Genomic DNA, 25565 nt, shown 5'->3' on the forward strand with positions numbered 1-25565 from the left:
CTGACTTCAAACAAAACAAAGATATTCCCCATTCATTCACAGAGTTGGTACCGTGTTAAGTCATCAATGGTCTGGATTAACTTCTTTAACAATCAAAGGATCTACTATTCATTTCATGGGCCTACAACATAAAGTCAAAGGGGGAAATAGAAATTGTCAAGCTTCCTTTATTTCAACTTAGCCAATATGACCATTCAAATGGCAAAGTGGATTTGCAGTGATGAGAGAGGAAACGGATTTACATGCATGGTTAGACTGTTGAGATAGCCCTCTTGGTCTGGAGGGGTGGAGAAGGGAGAGCAAACTGCACTTACAGGCAGTGCACTCGAGGATGGTGTTCAATTCAGCTACAAATTCATCAATTACCATGCCACACAGAAACGCAAGATAATAACACAGCACACAATTGGAGGATGTGGAGGTGCAGAGCCTGTGGTAGAGAATGTTTCTGTCTATCCTGTTTTGTCTGTGTGCTCTGCACAGTGGCACACAGAGCCCACTGGAGCCTGTGCACCTGGAGAGAAGAGTGGGTGGGAACCGCCCTTGATGGGGAATCGTTCACTGAACACACATCATGCAAATTGGTTGAACACCATCAAGCCAAGAAATTAATATAAACACCAATCATAGGATTAAGTACACAACATTTGATGCAAAATCAGTGGGAATATGATGGTATAGCTTCTGAAAACAGGTATACTCAACCTTAAAGAAATCAGATCAGAGCAAACAACAGGAAGAAAGGGGGAGACCAAGAGCAAGAAAGGAGAGGGAAAGAATGAAAAAGACAGCGAAGGAAAAGGAAAGAAATAGAAGAAAAAAAAAAAAATCTGTAGCAGATGTATTATATATCTCCTGCAGTACCATGCATTAGTTCTAGGGAAGTTTAGGGCTTATGTGAAATACAGAAATTTGTCTTAAAGTCATTGGAAGATGCTGAGTCTAATTTATCTCCCATGCAGCTCCCTCATGGGCAGGAAGTACCTGCAAAGTTATGGAGCGAGGTCAAGTGAGGTCATATCTACTTTAGATACCAAGATGCCTTTGTCTCCTGGGTGCCACTGCTAGTTGCAATGTGATGTGGGAACCAATTTAAAATCCAAGTAGTGAGTGTGTTGTTCCTTGGTTATTGCGTGCCCAACTGAGTGACCTTCCAAATGCCACCATGGCCACCTTTTCCCTGTTATCATAAAGGAATTTTTACTGACTTTTTTCTTTATAATTAAATTCCTGGTGCTAAATCATGAAGGAAAGCTCATGTGGTATACTGACACTAGTTCTAACATCAGACAGTTCATAATCTTGTTTCACTACTTATTAGCTCTGTTATCTAGGACAGGTTACCTACCCTCTCTGAGGCTCAGTTCTTCCTAGGTAGGAATAAAAATATGTTTCTCAGAGGAGGGGCCTATGCCCTTTCTGTTGTCACATACTACAACCATTCTCAATTCTCCTTTCTTGACTACGTATTGAGCACTGTCAATGGTTTGACTGTGAAAAAAGTTAGGCACATAAAAAGGGGTCCTTCTTTTGTTTACAGACTCTCTCAAAAATGGGTAGGGGTAAGGGGAAAGATCAGAGCCAGGGATTAAGAAAGTCTTTAAAACAAAAATCACGGTAAAAATATTTGCCAATCATATATGTGATAAGGAGTTAATATCCAAAATATTTAAGAACCCCTGTAAGTCAACAACAACAGAAAACGAATAGCCAACTTTAAAAACGGGCAAAGGATTTGAATAGAGATTTCTCCAAGGATGATATACAAACAACTAACAAACATATGAAAAAATGCTCAACATCACTAATCATTAGGGAAATGCAAGTCAAAAGAATGAAATGTCACCTCATACCCATTAGAATGGCTACTATCAAAAAAACCCAGAAAATAACAAATGTTGACAAGAATATGGAGAAATTGGAACCCTTGCACACTGTTGGAGGGAATGTTAAATAGTGTAGTTTCTCTAAAAAAAAGTATAGGGATTCCTCAAAAAGTTAAAAATAGAACTACCATATGATCCAGCAACCCCACTTCTGGGGATATATCCTAAAGAATTTAAAGCAAGATCTCCCGATATTTGCACACCCATGTCCATAGCAGCATTATTCACAATAGCCAAAAGATGGAAGCAATTCAAAGGTCCATCAGTGAATGAATGGAGAAACAAAATGTGTATGTGCTTATAACGGGATATTATTCCACCTTAAAAAGGAAGGAAATTCTAACACATGCTACAATATGGATGAACCTTGAGGACATTATGCTAAGTGAAATACACCAGTCACAAAAGGAAAAATATTATATGATTCCACTTATCTGAGACATCTGAGTAGCCAAATTCACAGAGACAGAAAGTAGCTGCCAGGGCCAGGGGGAGAGGGGAATGGCAAGTTATTGTTTAATGGGTAGAGTTTCAGTTTTACAAGATGAAAAAGTTCTGGAAACTGGTTGCACATCAATGTGAATATACTTAACACTACTGAATTGTATATTTAAAAATGGTTAAGATGGTAAATTTTATGTTGTGCATTTTTTGCTACAATAAACTTTTTAAAAAAAAATCAATGTGTGCCTGGAAGTGTCCTCTATTTAGTTTCCACAGCACAGAAGCTGGTTCTAGGATCTACATGTCATGTTCCATTGAGAGCTGACTGCTGACCACTCTTCTGTAAGGAAAAACTACACCAGCCATTGGGGACTGAGTCCTTCTACCCCCTCATTAGCTTGGGATGTACTTCTCTATTCTCCTTATTTTAAAGTGTAATAAATTGGCAATCCCACTTGATTGAGATCCTGATCTTTCTTGTGGCATTTAGGCCTTGAAGTATAGCACTGCAGTTAAATAGCATTAACTTCCAGCCCAGTAGTGAAGAATCCAAGATACAAAGTCCATCATTAGCTGGAAAAACACTTACTGAAATATACAGACTCCAGAGAGCATATTTGCATTCTTAACCACTTCCCCAGATTTTCTAAGCCTCACACAAAGCTTTATCTGTAATTCCCAGGCTGAATTTACAAAATAAACCCCACAGGAACCTCAGATACCAAGGTGAAATCTTCATCTGTCTCCCCAACCCCCTCTGTCGTGAAGGAGCCAGAAATCAGGATATCATCCTAGACACTTCCTTCTCATTCAACAACCCCACCTAAATCAGGCCTCAAATCCCGTAGGTTCTCTCCGTTTAACATTTCTCAAACATGTGTATCACTGCATCTACTCATCAATTCTTTATTGTATTCTAAACTGGGTTCTCAGATTTCAGGATAGCTTTACATAGCATTCAGGACAAATATTTATTGAGTTGCCTACTAAGAGCTAGAAATACAGGTGAATAACCTAGAGTTCTTGCCCTCGTGTGGCCCCCAGGGAATGCCTATAAGTAAACAGGCCATTGCAGTGCCCCATTGACGGTAAGTGTATGGTATTACTGGGCATGCACAGGAAGGGCACCTAAGCTAGTTGTTCTCAGTCACGGAAGGTCTCCTGGAGGAAGGAGCAACTAAGGAGCAACTCCAAAGGCTGAGCGCAGGCGTTAGCCAGGTATAAGAGCAGTTGATGTTTTCTGGGCCAACATCCACTTTCCCTCTTCTGGGAAGAGTACCCTGACTTTCTAGGAGCCTCTTCCCTTACCCTACAGTTCTCTGTTCTTGTGGGTTGGGTGGAGCTGGCTCCAGTATGGCACCCTCTCTCACTCCATCTTCCAGGGTGAGAATGTAACACAGTCCCGTCCATTTAGAGCATTTCATTCCCATGAAATTCCATTCCCTCAATAATTGTTTCAGTGAGGCCGTGGCTACTCCAGAGCTGATATCAGGACTTTGGCTGAGAGACGGTCCCTGTCCAGTGACACGGCTGAGAGACCAAGATGTAGGGCTGGAAATGCTGGCCACTATTTTGCCACCATGTAGTGAGGACCTGCCTAAGAACAGAGTGGAGAGATGGATGGGGAAGGAGCCCAGATCCTGATGACATTGTTTGGGTTTGTGAATATAGCTATGCAGGGAGTTATTTTTGAGCAAATACATTGCCCTAACAGTTTAAGTCAGTTTGATTTGGATTTTCTGCCATTTGCAATTAAGAGAGTTCTTAGTAATAATACACTAAGGAGGAAAAACATGTTCTCAGAAGAGGGAATCATATCTGCAAAAGCCCAGAGGCCAAGAAACCAAGGCCCATTCTGTATACATAGTCCTGTGAGACCAGAGAGTAGGTGTGAGGAGTGATTTGGAGAAGAAGCTGGAAAGGTTAAGAGCCAGCATTTTCTAATCCAGTGCTGCTCTGCCAGAGCCACTGTAATAAAATGCAAATTTGATCTCAGAATTCCTCTTCTTTGGTTAAAATACTTTAATGATATCCTAAAGGTTTTAGGATGAAGTTCAAATCCATTAGCTTGATACCCAAGGCTCTTGATGACCTGCGTGCTCCTTCTCTCTTTAGTTTCATCCCTCACATCTCTCCCACAGGCACCCTGTACTCCAGATAAATGGAACTACTTATGGTTTTCCAAACATGCATGCTGTTTCATGCCTGCGTGCCTTCATATCACATGTATTATATCATTTAATCCTTACAAGACCTCCATGAAGTGGGCATTATTGTCCTGACTTTCCAGATGAGGAAAAAAAGGAGTGCATAGAATTTAAGGAATATTAAAAGCCATATAGTCCGTAGGAAGGAAGGCTGGCATTTGAAAACATGTCTGTCTGACACCAAAGTTCTTACTCTTCCTTTACTGTCATTACTCATCCCAGTTCTTCTGACTTCTGGTCCATGGATCTGTATATTTCATAGCCTGGTCTTTCAATACAATGAATAAAATTTCAGAATTTTAGAGGTGCAAGCTGGAAAGATGCTTATCAATTAATTCAAGCTACTTTGCTACTAAAATCAATACACTTGCATTTTCCTCATTTAGTCCACAAACATTTCTGAGCATCTCCTTCATGCTGGGAACTGAGCCTCATGATGGCACTACAGGGGTAAACAAAGCCTGCCACCGCCCTTGCCCTCGTCATGTTTACAGAAATCTACCCCTTAAACCTGATTCTCATGGAGAAGCCATCCTGGCTACATGTAAGAATGTCTCTTTGCTTTTATCCACATATGGAACTTCATCATTGCTGCTGCTGAAAAAATATCTTCAACTGCATTATTTTCAACCAATGCCCATGAGTTATATCAGAGATCAATTGATCAGCTAAATGGGATAAGGTGGGAAATAGAATGGGAATAAATCAATAAAAGAAATAGTGTGCTGTGTCTTATGTTGCTGGGATCAATTGTGTTACAGCTCACTCAGCGAGGTTCCAGATTGCAAAACAGCCTGCTTGGAAGGGGTCACGAACAGGGCAAATCACTGATTTAATGACATACAAAATTTTCATTACCTAATTTATACTCTATTTCTCAGTAAAGTGAACAACATTTCTTAACAGTACCAATTCTGCAGGATCACAAACTAGGAATGTTTTCTTCTCTTCTAATTGGGACAAAACTGATCATCATTCAATAGGCTCTTTGTAGAGAATGAAATAGGTAATAACTGAAAAAAGAAAGAATATACACCATAAACTGGGTGCCAAGAATCCAATGAAAACAAAAGAAGAGTTTTGTTTTGCTTTAAGGTCAAATCTTTAAGGCCCTGTTAGAAAATCTCATAATTATTTCATAAATCTTATTTGGTGGAAAAAGCTAATTGAGTTATGGCAGTAAAAGCTAGAGGAGTTATAATAAAAAATCAGAAAAGATCGTTGAGAAATGAAAAATTAGAAGGGAAATTTCCAATATCAAAAAAGCTCCTTTTGTGAATACAAAAATCTATCAGTTCTTCCTCTCCCAGCAAGAGCTGGACGGGGTCTGAGAGATTAAAAGCTGGACATTAGCCCAGTTGGGCTGGGTCAGAGCCATTAAGGAGGGAAAGTGGACAGCTGGTCCCATAACGGGCGAGTGAATGATGCTTGCTGTCCTGCAGGGTCTACAGAGATGAGTGGATGTGGGGCCCAGAGAAGCCCCCTTGGGCAGGTGACCCACACACACCTCAGATGCTACTTGTGGGTAGGGGCTTTGTCTGTGCTGAAAATGTCATGCTAGGCAGGAGACATTCTGTGAGCAGAAAAAAACCATTATTCCACCCAGGATAAAGATAATTTTTTTTCATAACTGCAGTGGCCATCAAAAATGGACTTGCACTGTACCCTGGACCCATAAAATAGTTTCAGGATCACAAAAAGACTGCAGTGTAGATAGAAGTTTTGTTGCAACCAGCCAGCCAGAAGGGAAGATGATTTAAAGAATTTACATTTTTAAAAGGCCCCAAATCCAAAGATTAAGAAAACATAAAACGTTACTGAGAGATCTCTCCTTTTGTGTTGTGTGTGTTAATTTTGTTTGGCAAATGAATCGCACTTTAAATGTAGCATGTCAAATCCTAAAATATTCTTAATTCTTTTAAAATTACAGGAAATTTCCTCTTATCAGCACAGACCAATAAAATACAAATAGGCATAATTGGTGGAAGAAACCCTTAACAGCTAGGCTAGTTAATCCCTTGGCATGGATTAGATTATGAAAGGTTTAAATGACAAAATCTCAAAGCCTTACATATACATGAGGGGTTTCATTTGACTAAGCCTAGCGATTACTTGATTCTTAACCAGAGTGACTTAAGAGTCAGGAAAACCCATGCCAAATCACGTCAAATTACACGGGAGCTGGAGAGGTTTAACCTGAATGGAAGAATTAACATGAAGAAAAAACCTATAAAATACTTTCATTACAGATTTAAGAATGTGGGATACATCAGGACAGATTTTTTAAAAAGCTATGGGGGGAAATGGAGATTTAATAAAAACAAGGCAAGGGGAAGACGGTACCTTGAGATTCAGGATTACATGTTTTGCATCTTTTATCCCCACAGATACTGGCTGTGTGTTCGACATAGTAGCTGTTTGCTACTTTTGGGGGTAGTTAATTCTAGTCTAAAGGTCATCTGTTATAGTTGAGAAAGTGATTTTGCTGTTAGTGACACAGCCAGGTAGGGGATAGAAAGTTCCAAAATTGAGATTTCCTGCTCTTTTCATGATAGTAACTACTGTGCTTTTAAACAAAGAACTGGGTGTTATCACTAAGAAGAAAACTACAGAGTTCATCAAGACAAGTTCCTCTACTACATTCCCTCTGCTCTTTCTCATGGGGATACTGGCAAAAAACGCAAAGTCCTGCACGGTGATTTATAATTGTTGTCCAGTTCAACATGTAGAAAATGTATTTGTCTCATCAGGTAGAAGCAGATTTCTTATCCTTCTTTTACACCCTGCTTATGCCATCCACGGTGCTTCAAATGTGGTGTTTTTGGGGTTTTTTCCAAGTAATTTTGTTGCGATTATAATGGTTTATAACATTCTGTAATTTTGGGTGTACATTATTATCAATTCCTCAATACGCTTCATCGTGCTCACCCCCAGTAGTCTAATTTTTATCTATCACCATGCATATGTGCCCCTTTATCCCTTTAGCCCAACCCTCGACTCCCTTCTCCTCTGGTAACCACTAATCTGTTCTCTTTATCCATGTATTTGTTATCTTCCACATATAAATAAAATCATGCAGTACTTTTTTTTCTCTGTCTGGCTTATTTCACTTAACATCATACCCTCAATGTCCATCGATGTTGTTGCAAGTGGGACAATTTGGTGTTTTGAATGCAGAGGGAAGCAGCATGGGATTAAGAGGTCAGACTGCCTGGAGATCCAACTTCAGCTTCATCTTTATTAACCAACTGACCTTGAATAAGTTACTTCACCTCTCCGTGCCTCAGTATCTCCATATATAAAACAGTTATAATAATACTTTCTACCTCAGACAGTTATTGTGAGGATTAGGTGAATTATTCATGGAGCTCTTAGGACGCTCTTTGGCACATGCTAAGCATTATATAAGTGTTAAGTTAAAATAAAATGCTTGCTGAATGACCAAATATTTATTTGCATTCATACTAATTAATATTATTCAGCAATTGATGAGTTTTCCCTAACCAAGACACTGTTTGAGAATTTGCAAAACTTCGAACAACTCCAACTCTTATTACTTGAGATAAGCTAAAAGATAAATAATAGCTATGACACAGATACCTACCTTGTAAGGTGCCTTGTAATTATTTATTACTTGCTGAAAAACTCAGGTGGGTAAAGAGAGGAACAAAGCATTCATGTTAACATCTAAACCTCATTAAACTTTCATCTTCTTTTAAAGTCCAGGAAGACAAAGGAGTTACCAAAGGAATTTCCCTTCCTCTGTAAGGCTCATACAGATATTTGAACATAACTCCTAAAGTAAATTAAGTGGGATTTCCTAAATGGCCAAATGGTTCAGTGGTGGGGGTCCAGAGGAGCAGACAGAGCCAAATAATCAGGGTTGGGTATGAATTTCAGTGAGAAGCTGGTATACTCTAGCAATTAGATCCTTATCTTATGGAGGTATTTTATTTGAAAAAATGTTATTTTTGACATAAACCTTGCAAAATAAAGTGATCATTAGTTTAGTAAAAAGGCGAATGACAAACCAAGTTGGGAATAATTATCCCCAAACTAATATGATTCTGCTTAGAAAATATACCAGTGATTACCTGGCATGGAAGATATAGTAAATGACAAACAATGGCCAGAAATTTTTCCCCCCATGTCTGTATCTGTATCATTTGCAGTGTGACTTTTCCAACCTTCCCATCAAGATGTGGGATCTATCTCCAACCCTTGAATCTAGGCTGGTATTGTGACCTTCTCTGACTAATAAAATGTAGAAGTCAAGTCATAGGAGTTCCAAGTCTTGGACTTGACAGGTTTGCAGCTTCTGTTCTCACTCTCTTGTAGCACCATGTGAAGAAGCCTAGTCTAGCCCACTGAAGAATGAAAGGTCACTTGGAGTAGATATGATCCAACTCAGCTGAGCCCCTCTAGATCAGACAGCTGACAGCTAACACGAACCACCAGATGTGTGACTGAGGCCATCTGAGACAAGCTGCTGGAGACGGTAGCCACATGAATGATCCTTAGCAAGAGCAGCATGAAAACCCCTCAGGCCAAACTGTTGACTCAAACAATTATGAGCAATTAAAATGGCTGTTAATTTAAGTCATTAAAAGTTTGGGGATAGTTTGTTACACTGCAATAGATGACTGATACGGTTTTGAAAGCTCTTAAAATGAAGTCCAAATTAAGGAACTAGAGAGATTCAAAATGGGGCAAACAAGGAAAAACACACAAAACACTTCCTTCTTTTTCTATTTGATATAGAATATTTTCAAAATTTACAATTAAACTGGAGAATTCCTGGCTCTCTATGCAGATGTGATTGGTTTTGCTTGATCTGTGTTACATAAGCTAATAACAAAATGAAAGTTGAAATACAATATATGGTTCATATTTCAAAATCTGGAAAGTATCTTGGGAATACCTTCTAAGAAAATACATCAGATTTATTATGCCTGTGAGAACAGTTTTAAGTACCATATGGAGGGGAAAGTATCGGCTGAGGAATAAACCCCCAGATGCCTCCTTCATTTAGCTGAGCAACAGTTCTCAAGGGACCAGGAGCAGGAATCCATAGACATCTGTGGAATTTTGCCCCATGGTCCTCAGCACACACTCTCTTCAGCATAGGGGTGAATCAAGCTCAATGTGTTTGGGAAATCTCTTTTCCTCTGGATTTTCCTCATTTTTGTCCTCTCTTCTGCCCCACTTCTTCCTACTTTTAGTCATTGTGACAGCTTTGTGATGTGTCAACCTGGCTAGGCTGAACTACATTTCCCACAATCTCCTTTGTTGTGTATTTTGGAGTCACAAAGATGACTCTTGGGAGATCTGGAGGGTGGAAATGAAGCAACAGTCATTTTGTAGCTCACACATGTTGTTGCTGATCTGCCGATTCACACTGTTAGCCTGAAGTAGCAACTGGGCCTGCAACTGCTCTACCTGCCTCTGGATCCTTCTTCCCTGTCTGACTCCTGAGCCAGGTAAGCATATTTAGTTCTGTAACAAAGAGCCCTTGCAGGATACCCTTGTAACCAAGGTCAGAGGCAATAATACAAGTTTTAGTTCATCATTATGGGGTTCCAGCTCACAGTTGTGGGCATCAGCCTACTTGTGATCTTCCCTTTCTGTCTGCCTGCCCTGTGGACTTCAAGCTCCAGCATCAGATGCTGAGACAACAGCCTTACAGAGATTGCTTAAACAGCCCCTACAATTGTGTAAGTCAAGTTCCTGTTACAAATCTACTGGTTCTACTTCACTCGTTGAACCTTGACTGGTACGGTCATTGTTTTGACCAAGATGACACTGACAAGGTTATCTCTACAGTCACCTGGGTTAGCATACCCTCCAGAACTATGGAAAATGATCAAAAAGTCCCCAAGAGGCAATAAAAATGGCTTAGGAATTTAGAAGTGGCAGATAATAAAGATGATGAGGAGGAGGATGATAGATAACACATATATAGCACATACTATGTGTAGGTTCTCAATATTAAAGACTTGTTTTATTCTACCAACAACCCTATGAGATAGGTACTATTATTACATCTTTCTCTGTGCTTTGCACCAAGAGATTAAATAACTTGCTAGTAGGTGGAAAGCCAAGAATTAAACTCAGGCATTCCAGCTCCAGAATCTATCTACTATGTACTCTTAGGTACTATCCCATGGCTTCAAATCAACCTATATCTAATGGTTTCCAACCTCTGGTTTCCTCACCTTTGAGAAACATTTCACAATGGAAAGCTAGCCTATGATAGTGCATCAGGAGACTTCTCTTCTGGCCCTGACTTCACCACTAACGAGCTGTGTAGTCTTGGGTAGGTTACACAACCTTCCTTATTTCTAAAATGACCTCAATGTTCTCTTCCAGCTATAAAAGCTGACAATTCTATGGGCTAAATTTTGAGAATGATTTTATAAGGTCTTTGAAGAAAGCTGCTATATACAACAAAATCAGGCAATGAAACTTATAACTGCATATTTGACTTTGCATTTGCTTCCTACTACCTCCCATGTCAAAAATTCCTCGGTAGCTCCCTATGTCATTATAATTGTGATTTTTATCCTTTTCACGTGTGAGGACCCTGTGAATCACACACACAAACACACACACAGACGCACAAAGAATTGTGAATATCCCCACACGAAATATTGTGCTTTTACTATAAGTTGACTGAGAGAAAATATGATAGAAGGCCACGTTATGTTTGGTAATGCATTTAAGCGAAGCTGATTTTGTTAACCACAAGAACATCAGAAGCCATCTGAAAAAAAAAGCAGTGCATATTCGCTCTACAGGAAACCTTAATGAGGTTATTGACCAATGGAATTCTTGCAGTTTCCTTTTCATTCCCGCTAGGTTCTCAGCGCACACACCAGCCAGGCAAGCTTTGGTGACCTCCCCACTGTTAATCACCAACCTTAATTTTATTCAGCTTATTTTACAAATGTAACTATTCCCATGAAATATATGTTAAAAATCAAAAGGAGGACAATTTTATATGCCACAGCTTTATCCTCTTTAGGCTTATTACCTATTTTTGTTGTTGCAGTTTGTTTTGTTGTTTTGAAATCCGTAGATCTTTAGTGAGTATTATAAAAGTTTCTGATGAGGAGTGTCATTGCCTTCCTTTTTCTCTTTTTGGTCTTCACTATCTTTTAGCAAAAGTTCTTCCAAGAGTTTAAAAAACCAAGAGGCAGGCAGCAAGTTAGAGGCAGGAAAGTAATACAGGGTGTAAAAGCAATTTAAAAAATTGGACAATCAGTCCAAGAAGAGTAGGAGCTGACCACTTTTACAGGCCAGAGTCCAAATTAATGACCTTCAGAATTTGATCAAACCTGTACTGAGCCAATGGATATAAAGTAAAATGGTAGTTTTGGCACTCACCTGAAGGGTTAAGGAAATATGGCAGTTGGATAGGTAACAATAGCTAAAAAGAAGGCAGACATCATAGAAACAACAGCTAGTTATTTTCCTTCTATCTGAGCCTGTGCCTAGAAGGGATTTACTTTTCTAAGAAGGGGTGAGGTATGCTACCATGCACATATTATGATACTCCTGCATACATGTCCTAGAAGCCATTGCTTAAATGACACAAAGTAAAAAAGAAGGTCATGCAACCCATCCCTGGGAAGATACCATAATTCACTCTTAGCTGCTTTATAGGGGCAACTTTGATGGGGTAGTGAAAGGTAGGAAGAGGGGATTAAAATTTAACAGGCATAGTTCAATACCACCACTTCAGGCAAATCTTTCCCAACTCTCCTCTAATTCTACTCCTCAACCACGAGCTGAATCACTCTCACCTCTATATTTTGCCACACCTCTGTTATTATACACGTCCCTGTCCTGCACCATGAATGTACTGTATGTACTCTCTCTCCCGTTAGACTGTGATTGAGGGCAGACAATGTGTCTCATTCACTGATCTGTTCTCAGTATCTAGAATGGAGCCTGACATATGGGAAGTGCTCAGTGAATGGGGAATGGAATGAAACGTATTCTGTTAGTTTACTCTTGAGATCCAAATTCAAGGTAGGAATCCAAGTGGAAATTTTGCCAAGTATGTGTAACAATTAGCAAACATTGTGTTTTTCTGGGATTGATGATAACTGCCTTTAATTGTATCTAAAAAAGGCAATATTTATTCTTTTGAAACATCACAAAAGGCAATGGCAAAAAGCCTTCAATATGGCCATGATCCCAATTAAAATTCTTCAGCCCAAAAGAAATAACTTTGATCTGATCAAAATGTATGAGTTGCTTTTTTTGCCTCTATAATTTTTAAAGACAGAAAAATGGTATTTAGGATTTACATATACATGTGGAGACCAACTCATTATGATGATTGTACCTAGAAGCCAGGGAGTTTTGAATCTTAAATGTATTTTCAGAAAAAACATGTATTTTCAGAGGAGGGAAAAAAAGAGCTACAACAATAGCTCTAATTTAACTGGAGACATTCATCGCACAATCCCCAAAGAGCAGGATAAATTGTCGAGAGCGTCAGCAGACTGTCTATTCATTTGGCATATTAGCATGAAAGGGGGCTTTTTGCCCAGTGGAGCCTGGCCTCTTCTCTACAGGATCTTGCTTTTGAGAACTTTGAAATTGCTATTTCCAACACAGTACACTGAGAGCTGCTTTAATCTTAACAGTGGAATTAGAAAAGTCATTGTAACTTCAAGTATAACTTGTTGGGGTATCTGACCAAGTTACAAATCTTGCCCTTGGGACCAATACCTACATTATAACAAAAAATAGACACACGTACAGCCAATTATTAGTTTCTTCTGGCGATGGCATGCAGAAACTATGTAACGTCATGGACAACTGAATATGCTAACAATCACTATATGGGAAAGATATTCTTTAAAAAGTTGAACAATGACCGCAAACTACAAATCAACTTTGAAAATCAAAGTTAAAGGGGAAACATGTCTTTTACTCAATTTAGTTTACCTAAATTCATTAAAATATATACATTTATTGGACATTTACTAAAGACCTACTTGGTGTCAGACAACAGTGACCACCATTTCTAAGACCCACAGACTAGGTATCACACATGATACATAATATAATATGCCATCTCTAAGGCCCTCTGTGATCCAGAGTGTGGAGAACTCTGCGGTCATTACCTAAGATCCCTTTCCATCCAGATGAAATGGATGTCATGGGATGGGTCAGTATTGATCCACTTTTCAGGACTAGCTACTCTAATTATTTTATCCAGTTAGCATTATATCTTTCCCTTGTCATAATGATTGGTCAATATATTCCAGGGATAAACAATCAGCACATGGCTTTCCTCGTCACAAGGGATTGGTTCAGCAAAGAGTATATAACCAATTTTACGTCCAAGAAGGGGAAGCTCCCTGGGGACTTTTGTAAAAGACAGTTCAGTATTTTTCAGAGATTCCTGTGAGAAATATTTTGGGTGATGTATTAAGTGGATATGAAGCTTAGAACTGCTACAACCACTTATCCACCTTGAGGGAAGCCATCTCAGAATGATGCTAATATGGAAAGGGAAAAGGCAATAAAATTATATAGAAATATGGAGGCTGAGCCTTCATCAAGTTGTGACAGAAGCCTGACCTATGTCTGGACTTCTTTAAAATTTATGGCAGCTTGAGCTGAGTTTTCTGTTACTTGCAGCTGAGTACATCCTAGTTATCATAACTATAATAGGAACTGTGGTATCAGAGCTGACTTCTGAAGGAGGAATATGATTTTGACAAGTGAATAGTAGAGATGGGAGGATCCCTTTTCAGGGTCAAGAAATTGCGGGAGCAAAATTAAACAGGTATGAAAATGCACAGTGTGTTCAGGATCAATCATATCACATGAGAGGACAGGTGGAGGGTGAAGCTGAAAGGAATCCTTTTGGAATGCTAGCTCTGGTGGCAGATGGCAGTCAGGCCAAAAGAGAAAAAGTTAAATACGGATGGCTGTCACAGTAATCTGGATAAGACATAAGCAAGGCCCTCACTGGCACACTGGCAGGGAAGATAGAGAAGAGAAGACAAGTTCAAAGGGTATGTCAATGACAGGATACACACAAGTTAGTGTCACACTCCATGGGAGGAAAAGAGAGAGTAAGAAAAGGACTGCGAGGTTTCACTCTCGAGACATTGGGTAAAGGCTAATGCCTTACCATTAATCATGAATAAGAATTGAGGCAGAAGAGTGAGTTAAACCACCTTAAATCATTTTTGGAACATATTTTATATATTTTCTTTTAAAAAAGACAGTTATGGAAACAACCTAAATTCAAAATAGCAGGAAATTAAATAAATTATGGTACATTTACTGAATGAGTGAAATACTACGTGCTGAGTTATTAACATCTTCCTGTGGGTGGGCCATTTGACTGATAATATTTCCATGCCTGACACATCCCCATAATAAAGGTCTCCCGCTCTGGGTGGCTGCAGCACAGTGGTAGGATACACGTTCATGTCAACACCATCTCTCTCCACCACTAATAGATCCCTTGGCACCCTACAGTTGAGAACAATTATATAAGAGAATGTCAAGAAAAATATTTCAGACTTGGGAAAAAAATAAAAGAAGCACTGTTCTGCTGTGACCCCACTTTCAAATATTAAGAAAAATATATCCACACAGGAAAGAATGATTTACAACACTATGTTTAAAGTCATCACCCACTCTGGGTGGTAGGATCTTGAGTATTTTTTCTTTGACTTCTTCATAGTCTCTATTTTCTTTTCTTAAAATGCACGTGTATCAATTTTATAATTTTAAAACGACATTGTCTATGTTGGGGACACCAGAAGCAGATAATGAGATGAGGATTTGTGTGAAAGTGATTTATTAAGAAGCCTTCTGGGGTCGGCTCTGTGGCCGAGTGGTTAAGTTCGTGTGCTCTGCTGCAGCGGCCCAGGGTTCAGATCCTGGGCGTGGACATGGCACCGCTCGTCAGGCCACGTTGAGGCTGCGTCCCACATCCCACAACTGCAACTATGATATACAACTGTGTACGGGGGGGTTGGGGAGATAAAGCAGGAAGAAAAAAAAAAAGATTGGCATCAGTTGTTAGCCCAGGTGCCAATCCTTAAAAAAAAAAAAAAAGATTGGCAACAGTTGTTGGCCCAGATGCCAATCTTAAAAAAAAAAAAAAGAAGCGTTCTCAGGGGAAACTAGTAGGTGAGTAGGGAAGTGAGAACAATCATGGAAGGAGGTCAGGCAAGGGTGTAATATTAGGCGAAGTCCCATGGGACATAACTTGAGGTCAACTTCTCAAGGTCAAAGAAGCTGAAGACTTTATTACCCTTCATCCTGTCCTTCATGGGTTAAGGGCTGCCCCTGTGGAGATGCACATGGTTCTCCTTGCAGATAGGAAAACTTGAGGTCAGGCTGCCCAAGAGACACAGGTACTGGCTGTTAGGAGCACACATGAAATGGCAAAGGGATGGGAGGGAATATGCATGCAAGACTGATTGCATCTGCTGGAGATATTCATGATAGGAACTCTTTACTGTTTTATTTTAAAAATATGGAAATCTTTATTTTATGACATGTTCATTCCATATTAAAAATGTTTACTTTTTTTAAAAATGAAGACTGAATAATAATGGATTATTGGCTTAGCACTTCTTATTGGGAAGGGAGATTTGAAAAGTTTTACATTCTAAAATGAGTATGTGAGAAATTAAGACTACTGGATATAAAAACTTGATGACATCTGGGGACACCAAATGTTGATCGCCGTTTGTTGTTACAGAGCCAAGATGACTGAAGTTTGGAAAGAATAATCTCCCTTCCTGACAGCAACAAGCCAGACTCTTAAGAACCTTTGCAAAAATCAATGGTGGTCTGAATTATTCAATCGGTGTAAAGCAGGCTAGAGTGGAATGTAAACTATTTGGCTTCCACTAATAGATTGGAGGCTGGCATCTATTACGAATCTCCAAAGTAAACACTCCCTAGAGAAGAAGAAAGGGAGAGAGAAAGTCAGATTTGAGAGAATTAACCAACCAGGTTGGCTAGACTCCAGCACAAACTCCAGCACTTTGCCACATTTGCTGATATAAAGGGCAGACCCACTGGCACAGTATATGTTGGTAAGACCCTGGGTTTCTTGCCATGTTTCAGTGTGGACTGGACCAGGTTATTCCATCCCCAGAGGTTTAAAGCTCTCTTCTCTTTCCAACAAGTGGATTTGATACTAAACATTTTGAAAGGCATCTCCTTTTCCAATCCCAGAAAGCCCAAACATAGATGTATGTAGGTGGCTGCCAAGGTAGCATAATTTAAAGTGTGCTGGGAAAGTCCTGACATATCCCCAAATAACTTCCCTTCACTGACCTCTCGGTCATGGAGAATCAATCAAGATGGGGCATCCAGGAATCAGAGGCAACGGTGGAGAGCAAAGATGCACGGGGGTACTCAGGGATTCTTACCCAAGGTGGATGGAATTTATGGATAGACTTCAGGAGCTCTGGGACCCTATAAAAGTATTTTGAGAGCTACTGCATGTATACACATGAGTGCATTTTCAGGTAAGAGAATCTAGGGCTTTCATTATGTTTTCAAAGTAATCAACGACCCATGAAAGGTTAAGGAGCTCAGGAGGTAGAGTCAGGAGAGCTGTATTCTCTATGCCTGATTGCCAACTAACTAGCCAGGTGATCTCATACTGAGACTTGCCCTCCCTAGGCTTAAGAGTCGTAAATTTCTGAGGCTCCTGCCTTGTGAAAGTTTCAGAATTCTCTGCATGTCTTGTTTGTGCAGAGGCAAATGGCCCCCTGTCTAAGATTGCTGAGGAAAATGTCCAAATGCTTCCTTTGTACCTACTTCTTATGAATCCATGCTACAGCTAAGGGAATAGTAATAAATTAAAATAATATTACTGGAGGCAGGTAGAGGGAGGGGGAGAAAGAGAGCCGGGGAAAGGAGGGAGGGAAGCAACATGGCAAGGGAGGGGGTGGGGGAGGGGGAGGGGCAGAGAGAAATGCACCGTTAAAGGTGTGTCTGGGGAGCAGTCGAACAGAACTGATAGAAGGTGGTTGTAGGATCAGAAACTTACCCTTACTCCCTCTCACTGCCTTCAAGTACAGCTGCAGCATTCAAATTTTCGAAAGTCATTTTTAAGAGGTTTTCAATTAAACTAGAGCAGGAGGCAGGGGAATTACATACATGTGCATATTCTCTTTAAGTTTTACATGTTAAGTTATCAGATCATCATGTCCTCCGATGAGTGGTAAAACACAATCAGGGAAGAATTTTTATAAGCGTCTTCAGTTTTTTAATAGTGGTGAAGTGGAAAAACGACCTTTTAAAAACACTTAAAGATTTAACTTCTGATCCTAAGTCTGCTCCCCACAGTTTAGTTTATTAAAATGAAACACATCTTGACATTACAAATCAGGAAAGATGAGAGGGCAGTCCACTATAATTGGAAGCCCGAGCTAAGCATTCTATGGAATAGGTAACTACAACAATTACAAGGCAGTTTATTGAAAGTTTTATTGAGTCTCATTCATGCACAAGTCATAGAACGACCACTCAGGAACAACTTCAACAATCCCTGTAGACGGAGGGAGATCACTCTTCTTTCATTCATAGATGTGCTTCTTTCATTAACAGAGGGGAAGATAATACAACAGGCAGGGTAGGAAGGGCAGGGAAAATTTTTTCAGCTCTTTCTTGGATTCTTGAATCTTGACTTTGCACTCATCACCACTACTGATCATCAACATGAGGGGAATTCTGTTTGCACATGTGCTTGTCAGGGCTCATTTGGACTTACAATGCACCTAATATTCTAGGCATAAACCCACAGGATTACTTATGGGAAAGAGACCAAACTAGGTTTGAGATTAGAGACAGACTCAAAAACAGAATGCATGCTTTGGTCAACCATCGAGACTCAGGAAATTTTGGACCACGGCTGTAGTCAACAAACATGGCTTCTATCGCCACACTCCTAGATTTTCCTGAGGTGTTTACACTTAAAATAGAGCAAAAAGAAAGACCTGGATTTGTGATCTGTAAATGCTGGCTAAAGCTCATCTTCCAGGAACAGAAAGTGATATAGAAAGTAAGTAACTGAAAAATTAGCAACAATCTGAATGCTCAACAACAGAGTAATATAATGACATATCATTGACAGAATATTATGTAGCCATTAAAATGATAGCTATGAAAAGAATGTATCATTGTGGTATATTCTAACGATGAAATGTTAAATTTTAAAAAGTAATAAAATTTTATATATTATTTTTCAAAGAGCTGGGTCTGTAATCATGCCACATGATTATAATTAAGAAAAAGATATAGGAAAACAAATTAACTATAACAAAACAAAGTGCTAACATACTATGGGGAAGAGCAGTTAAAATTCTGAGTGAATTTTAACTCTTCTTTTTCATTTATTTTATAATTATATTGTAAATGATAATATACTTATAATTAAATCTATTTTATACTGATAAATACGTTAATAATGAAAATAAACATAACTTTTATATCATTTACATTCACACGTGAATTGAAAATTTTAAATATTTTCTCCTACTTTAACTAACTTGATTCCTCAACTGCTACATGAATGTAAAAGCAAAAATACCGAAAACCAAGTTGTCATATCCGGAAGGAAAAGACAGTGAACGAAAGTTGGCAGTCCACACCACTGGTCAGGAACACAGCACATCCTCAAAGACAAAGATGCTAAGATCCAATCTAGCCCTCCTTCCTCCCAAATCAGACAGCTTGTTGTGGCATAAAAACAAGGACATCTAGCAGAGGATGGTCTTGGGGGAAAAAAACCTTTTCTGTTATTTCCTTTTAGTACAGCATTCCTGCTCTTTTTACATGCCTACTAACCATTCTAACTTTCTCTGGCATCTTTCCCTGATTTTCCTTTGGTAGACCATTCTATTCCCATTCATGGTCCACACAGTTTCAAGTAGAGCTGACCTTACCTCCCAGGTCTGTGGTTATGCAATAGCCCATGCTGGCCAATCAGCATAGTCCAATGGGCTCCAAGCTCATCCAAGGTTAGTAAGCCCTTTTAAGACTTCAGCTGGAATGACATTCTCTCCACTGGGGTTGCTAGGCTGGTAGAACAGAAACCTGGTGCTGCAGATAATCCTCTCTACTACCATTTGAGAGATCTTATCTGAGAATGAAATAACCCAAAGGGAAGCACAGCTGAAAATACAATGAGATAATTCCCGGCAATATTGTCTGCAACCTGGATCCAGCAATGCCTGAGACCCAATACCTATCATTGAACTTTTCATTTACATGAGTCAATAAATTCTGTTATCTCCTTAAACCAATTTGAACTTTGTTGTTGTTGTTACTTGCCACCAAAAGATCCCTGACGGTGTTTCTGCAATTACCCAGCAAAGTGTATACAAACATACTGTCTGGTTAAATAAATGATTATTAATTAAAGAAACCATTGTAATTCTATATTAGGTCATCAAAATTGTTGTAATCATTTACCACTGCTGTGATCCATTGCAGTCTTCCTCGTTTGGGCAAATATATTTTAGCATCTTTCAAGATGCTAAGTATAGGGGCAAACACTAAGTTAAACAGTTAAATTACTTGATTTATCTCAAATGGGTATGTTGTAGTTCCTTACTAATTTTGTAAGGCAACAAATTACTTTAGATATGCTCTCCCGCATTTGACAATTGGAATATCTATAGTGTTTAAAAATAGGTTTTGATGAACAAATCTTAACTGAGAAAGCAGAAAAGGAAAGTGCTTAATTAGCCATCCTTATTCATCTGGATTTAAACTTTTCAATAAACATTAAACCTGAGAACATTTTTATTAGTGGTAATTAAATACAATAATTTAGATCGGTGATTCTCAAGGTTTGGCTTGCATCAGAATCACCTGGAGGACTTGTTAAAAAATCAATTCCTAGACAGACTTCCCAGAGTTTCTGATTCAGTGGGTCTGAGGTGGGGCCTGCGACCCCATGTCTAACAAGTAACCAGGTGATGCTGATGCTGTTGGTCCAAGAACCACAGTTTGAGTCATTCATTTAGATTTTAAAAAATGTTTTGCATTTTGGTGTAACTGCTGATATTTATTTGGTGTCTCTGATTAAAACATAAACCCACGTTTTCTGAGATGCAGGCATAATTTAGACGTGAAAATTCTGGACAAAAAGATAATGATGTGCTTTAGAGGTAGATGGGAAATAACAGAGTTTAAAGTCATCTGGGCAAAAGCTTGATTAAAACACCTCATTATAGAAACCAATCAACCTCGATTTCCAATAGATGACATGAACGGTCAGGCATTCTGCTACATCAAGCAAAAGTCAGGCTTAAATGTTGCCTAGCTGCATTTATGAGCAAAGTTCACCAGGTCAAAGTAATCAAGTATATCACAAATTCCTAGGTGCCTTTTTACCTCTGCCTAACGGGACTCAGTGGTTTCTATCTGCTAACAGGACCAGCAACTCTTAGGAAGAGCAATTAAACAGTTCAGCAAAACCTGGTTAATCTACATCAAGTCATTAAAATGAGAATATAGGTTAAAGAATTTGGTGATCCCCAGGTATGATGCTGTATTACTTTGTAATAATTTATCAATACCAATCCATTTAATTCAAGTAAAAGGCTCTCATGCTTTAAAACAGGAAAGGGTCTAAAATGCGTTTCACAGTGCCAAAGCGCAACATCCCACTGCCTTTCCCTAGACTTCTCCAAATGGGTTTTGTCTATTGATAAACCAGCACATTTTCCCCTATCTTCCCACTTAAGGCTTAACCACCAATGAAGTAAGAATCTTTCATATTTTAACAACTAAGATCAGATTATGACAGAAACTTCACTATAAGTTACATGTGAAACATCTTCTCTGATTGGATATCGATATGAATATAGTCCCTTTTAGCATACCTCATCAAAAGGAAAATACATACTTTAAAGGTAAAAATGTGCCAATGTTAGCTTTAAGCCTGGTAAATCACGATTGGCAATAAAGATATTTATTTCTGCACAGTGAGAAGGTGTGATAACATAGATGCAGAGAGCTGGAGGAAATCTTACAGACCATCTGCCCAAAACCCTTCCTTATACAAATGAGGGAAATGAGCTCGGAAAAGAGCAATTTCTTTTCATAGGAGTTCATTTGGCTGTAAAAACTATGTTGCTGGTCAAAAAGTTTCTTATTTTCCCAGTGGAAAGAGTTACTTTTCAACACATCTGAGATGACCCAGAGCAGGGTGGAGAGCACATATAGTAGGTGAAAGACTCAGGATGCAGAAAGGCCCCAGGAACCTGGAGCAATGGATAACAGTGGAATACATTCAACCAGGTAAGACTCAACTGAAGTCTGCACTCGAGTCAAAAACAACCATGCAAGAACAAGGTGGGGAAAAGACATGATGTCAGCACATGGCAAAGAGGATTCAGGTTGTGTAGACATGAGTCAGTAGCCTCAGCCTGAGTCAAGGGTGTGACCATACACCCGGTCTGCCTTAAGAATTGAGCAGCATGTGCAGAGCAGATAGAGGGACAAGACTTTTCTCTGCCCCTGACTGCTCAGGTGGGACCTGGAGCTCTGCTTGGCTGGATTCCACACTCACAAGGCATACGGAGAAATGACATCAGTCAGCAAGAAGGACCAGCATGGTGAAGGGACTTGAACCACATCACATATAGCAAGAGCAGAAGAAACTGTGGCTATTTAGCCCAAAGGAGAAAGCCCTTGAGGGGGATGTGAGAGTTTTCCCTGGGTGAGACAGGTTGTCAGGAAAGAGGAATTAAATTGTTCTGCGTGGCCTCAGGAGACAGAACTGGCACTCATGGTAGAACTCCTGGAAGAAGAACTTCAGACAAGTAATTCTAAAAGATGAGAGCCATTCAAAGATGGATAATAGCTAAGTAAAGTTTTAGCTAATATTTTATTGAATCCTTATTTTGTGCCAACTTCTGTGCTAAGGATTTTTTAACTGCTATCTCCTCTCATCCTCCTAACAACCCTGTACTAGGTACATTATCATCCTTAATTTAAATATGGGGCAACTACAGCTTAGAAAGCTCAAGTAACTTGTCCAAGGATGCCCAGTTGGTTAGCACAGCAGTCTAGGTTTGAACCCAGGCTCTTTGCTAAGCCTGCACCACACTGCTTGGGCTACTTTAGGAAGGAGGCAGTTTCCTGTCACTGAGTGTGTCCTGATATGAGCAGATGGAGCTGAAAGTGGCCGTAATGTTCTCTTCCAGTGAGGAGAGCCTGAGGTTCCATGCTTTGTCCTCGGAGAGCAACACTTTGAGAATGCCTACCTATACTGATATAAACAAACCAACAAAAAGTTCTTGTATAAACCAGAGAAAATGACTCTGGGGTATTGTGAAAATGTCCTGGGATTCCTCCTAAGCCCTGTCCCAGCCAAGGAGTTACTGCCCTTTAGAACAAGGAGGACGTAGTTGAGGGTGGGGTGGGGGCTCCAAGGAAGAGGAATAGAATATTTGCATAAGTACCTAGGAAAGCAGCCAAGCTGAGACTAATGCAGGACGGTGGACTGAGGGAGGGCTTCCCAGGTGAGTTCAGCAGTTAGAGAGCACAGCTGGGATTCCAGAGGCAGAGCCACCGGATAATCACCATGAATACAGTGGAGAAGGCCTAGGGCCCTGGGTCCCACAACAGGGACAAGCCCTGAGGGGCTGCAAGGAAGAATGGCCCTGTGCTGTTGGTCCTCAGGGGACAGGAGAAGGAAACTCTTGGGTGATGTGCTCCCACACCCACGGCCCTGAGGAAATGCAGGCTCTGGGAAAGGGGCTAAGTCTTCCCACAGTCCCACACGAAGCCTGGAACACTGGGTGTGATTGGTCCCTCCTGTGGGGGCGGGGGAAGTAGGAGGAGGGGAAGATGATCAGGAGCACTGTCGGGTTTCTCTGCCTCCTTAACATGGAAGGAAGACCGGACAGCTGCACTAGGGCAAGGAACCTGGCAATCAGGGGCAGCAATGATATCACTTACGGAGCAGAAGGGAGGCTCTCTAAGCCCCTGGGAATTAATAGTGGTGGCATCCCATCATCTGGATGCCTGATGAGACATTAAGAGAGCACAGCACCAGGGTAAACATTCTTACCAGGTCACTCTTTCCAAAAGCTGGGTGAAAAGAACTGCCCACCTTACCTAAAGGGAATAACCCTTAAGATTCTGCTACTCAGTTTAATAAGGAAGAAAGAAGTGTCTCTTATTGTGCCACATCCTGTGCTAGCATTTAGAAATATTACTTTCTCATTTAATCCATTTGCACATGTATTATCACTCCCATTTTACAGATGGGGAACTGAGGCTCAGAAGTGTTGATGGGCTTCCCCAACTTAGTGATGGGAGCAGGATTTGAACCTAGGACTGAAGAGTTCAAACTCTGTGCTCATTTCTACCATGCTGCCTCAGCATTAGGAACATTTCAAAGTATAGAAAAGTCCAGAAACAAAAAGGATAAACTCATCTTCACTTCTCAGGGTAATGGATAAAGGCAAGTCCAACTGGCCTTTGTCAAGAAATTCTTCTTCAGTTGCTAGTGCTCCCAAGAGATTTGCCTTTTAGTAGTAGATGCTTGCAGTGGGGAGAGGGAGCAAAAGATAGAGGAAATGAGGGAAACAGGGGCGTTACTGATGACGTCAGAGTTGGAGGGGAAGGAAAGGGAGGCTGGCCCTGTGATCGCCCCTCAGGTTGCTTGATAATGAATTTCCACGTCTGCTTCTGCAAAAGGAGCTGGGGGTGAGGCTCTCAGTAACAAGTTCTCTAAGAAACAGGCTGTCCTCCGGCAGAGCCAAGGGAGGTGACCTTCTCAGGTATCCAGAGGAAAAGAGGCAAGTGATACTGTGCCCAGAGCTGTCTCCAGGGTGAACACCCAGATTTAATTCAGGGGTAATGAGTAATGACGATGTTTTGCTGGTCTTAGGAATTTCTAATGACCCTGCAGGGGACAGCTGCCCTCGAAATACCATCTATCTTTCTGCGGGTGCTGACTAAACTCTCCTCACCTCCCACCTCCCCAAAACGTGTCTAATTTCTCTGTGTTGAAAAGCCACTGAGGAAACAAAAACTGTAAAAAGTGAGCTATTAGCTCGACTTCATGAATGTTTCATCACCTTCAGAAGTTCATGTCTGAGGCCAAATTATCACAGGATTTATTTTTGAAAAGTGAGAGTTATAAAGCATTTGATCAAAATGGACGAAATACATTAGCAGGTGTTTTCCTAAAATACAACAAAAAATTCAGTCTCACAGGGACATGTTACTTCTATCCAGAGGATCAGAGTTGGTTAAATGGTTTCTTATTTGTCATATACTTAATGTGAATTCAAACACAGGTGGCAACAGTTAAACTGAAGAAAATTAAATATGTTGTGACATGTAAATCGAATGGGAGAACAACAATAATTATAAACTTTGAAGTGTTAATATTGGTGTTTTTCTTAAAAAGCTCTTATTTGGGGTGTTAAAAATAAAAAAAAAGACAAACTATGGATTAGTTAACTCTGCCTAAAAGTCATTAAATGGCATTGCACAGCAGTGCTGATCTAAAAATAAGATATGCTAATTTATGTACTGATAGTAGAATAAATTAAAACTAGAAATGATGTAAAATAAGTGAGTCTATCTCGGGCTTTGTCAGTTTTTGGTTTATCAGGATTAATAATAAAGTGTAATTTTAAAATAAAATGATCCCCTTAGCAGATAGTGCACAATTCTCTGCAGCCTCAGAATGGAGAACAGAGTCGTTCTATGACCGTTATCTTGGCTGACCATCACTCTAACAGGCCCCTCTTCTGATTTAAACCTTTTGTGTTCATATGCTGAGTCCACTGCTGGGGAGATTTAAGCAAAGGCTACAATTCAAGCCAGTGCGCTCTGTCCAATAGGAATTCCAGTTGAAACTCTAACCCCAGGAGTCCACACCAGCAAGGCATGACAGGACGGACGCTTGGTTTCTTTTGGAACTTAAATCCAAGATAAAGAAAATGAGGAATTCACAAAATCACACTTGGGGGATATATAGAGCATGTTC

General features: G+C 39.9%; 1 protein-coding gene and 1 long non-coding RNA gene across 21 annotated transcripts in view; one reads left to right on the plus strand and one right to left on the minus strand.

Moving 5' to 3' along the window:
• Positions 1-25565, minus strand: part of NCKAP5 (NCK associated protein 5) — a 918003-nt gene that overhangs the window by 231123 nt on the left and 661315 nt on the right. The gene's annotated exons all lie outside the window — the stretch shown is intronic.
• On the plus strand, positions 9884-16371 carry LOC138918755 (uncharacterized). The gene is made up of 2 exons (XR_011428471.1): positions 9884-10017; positions 16287-16371. It is a non-coding gene; the product is annotated as an uncharacterized lncRNA (long non-coding RNA).

The sequence above is a fragment of the Equus caballus genome, chromosome 18 (genome assembly GCF_041296265.1).
Source record: "Equus caballus isolate H_3958 breed thoroughbred chromosome 18, TB-T2T, whole genome shotgun sequence".
Classification (NCBI taxonomy): Eukaryota; Metazoa; Chordata; class Mammalia; order Perissodactyla; family Equidae; genus Equus; species Equus caballus.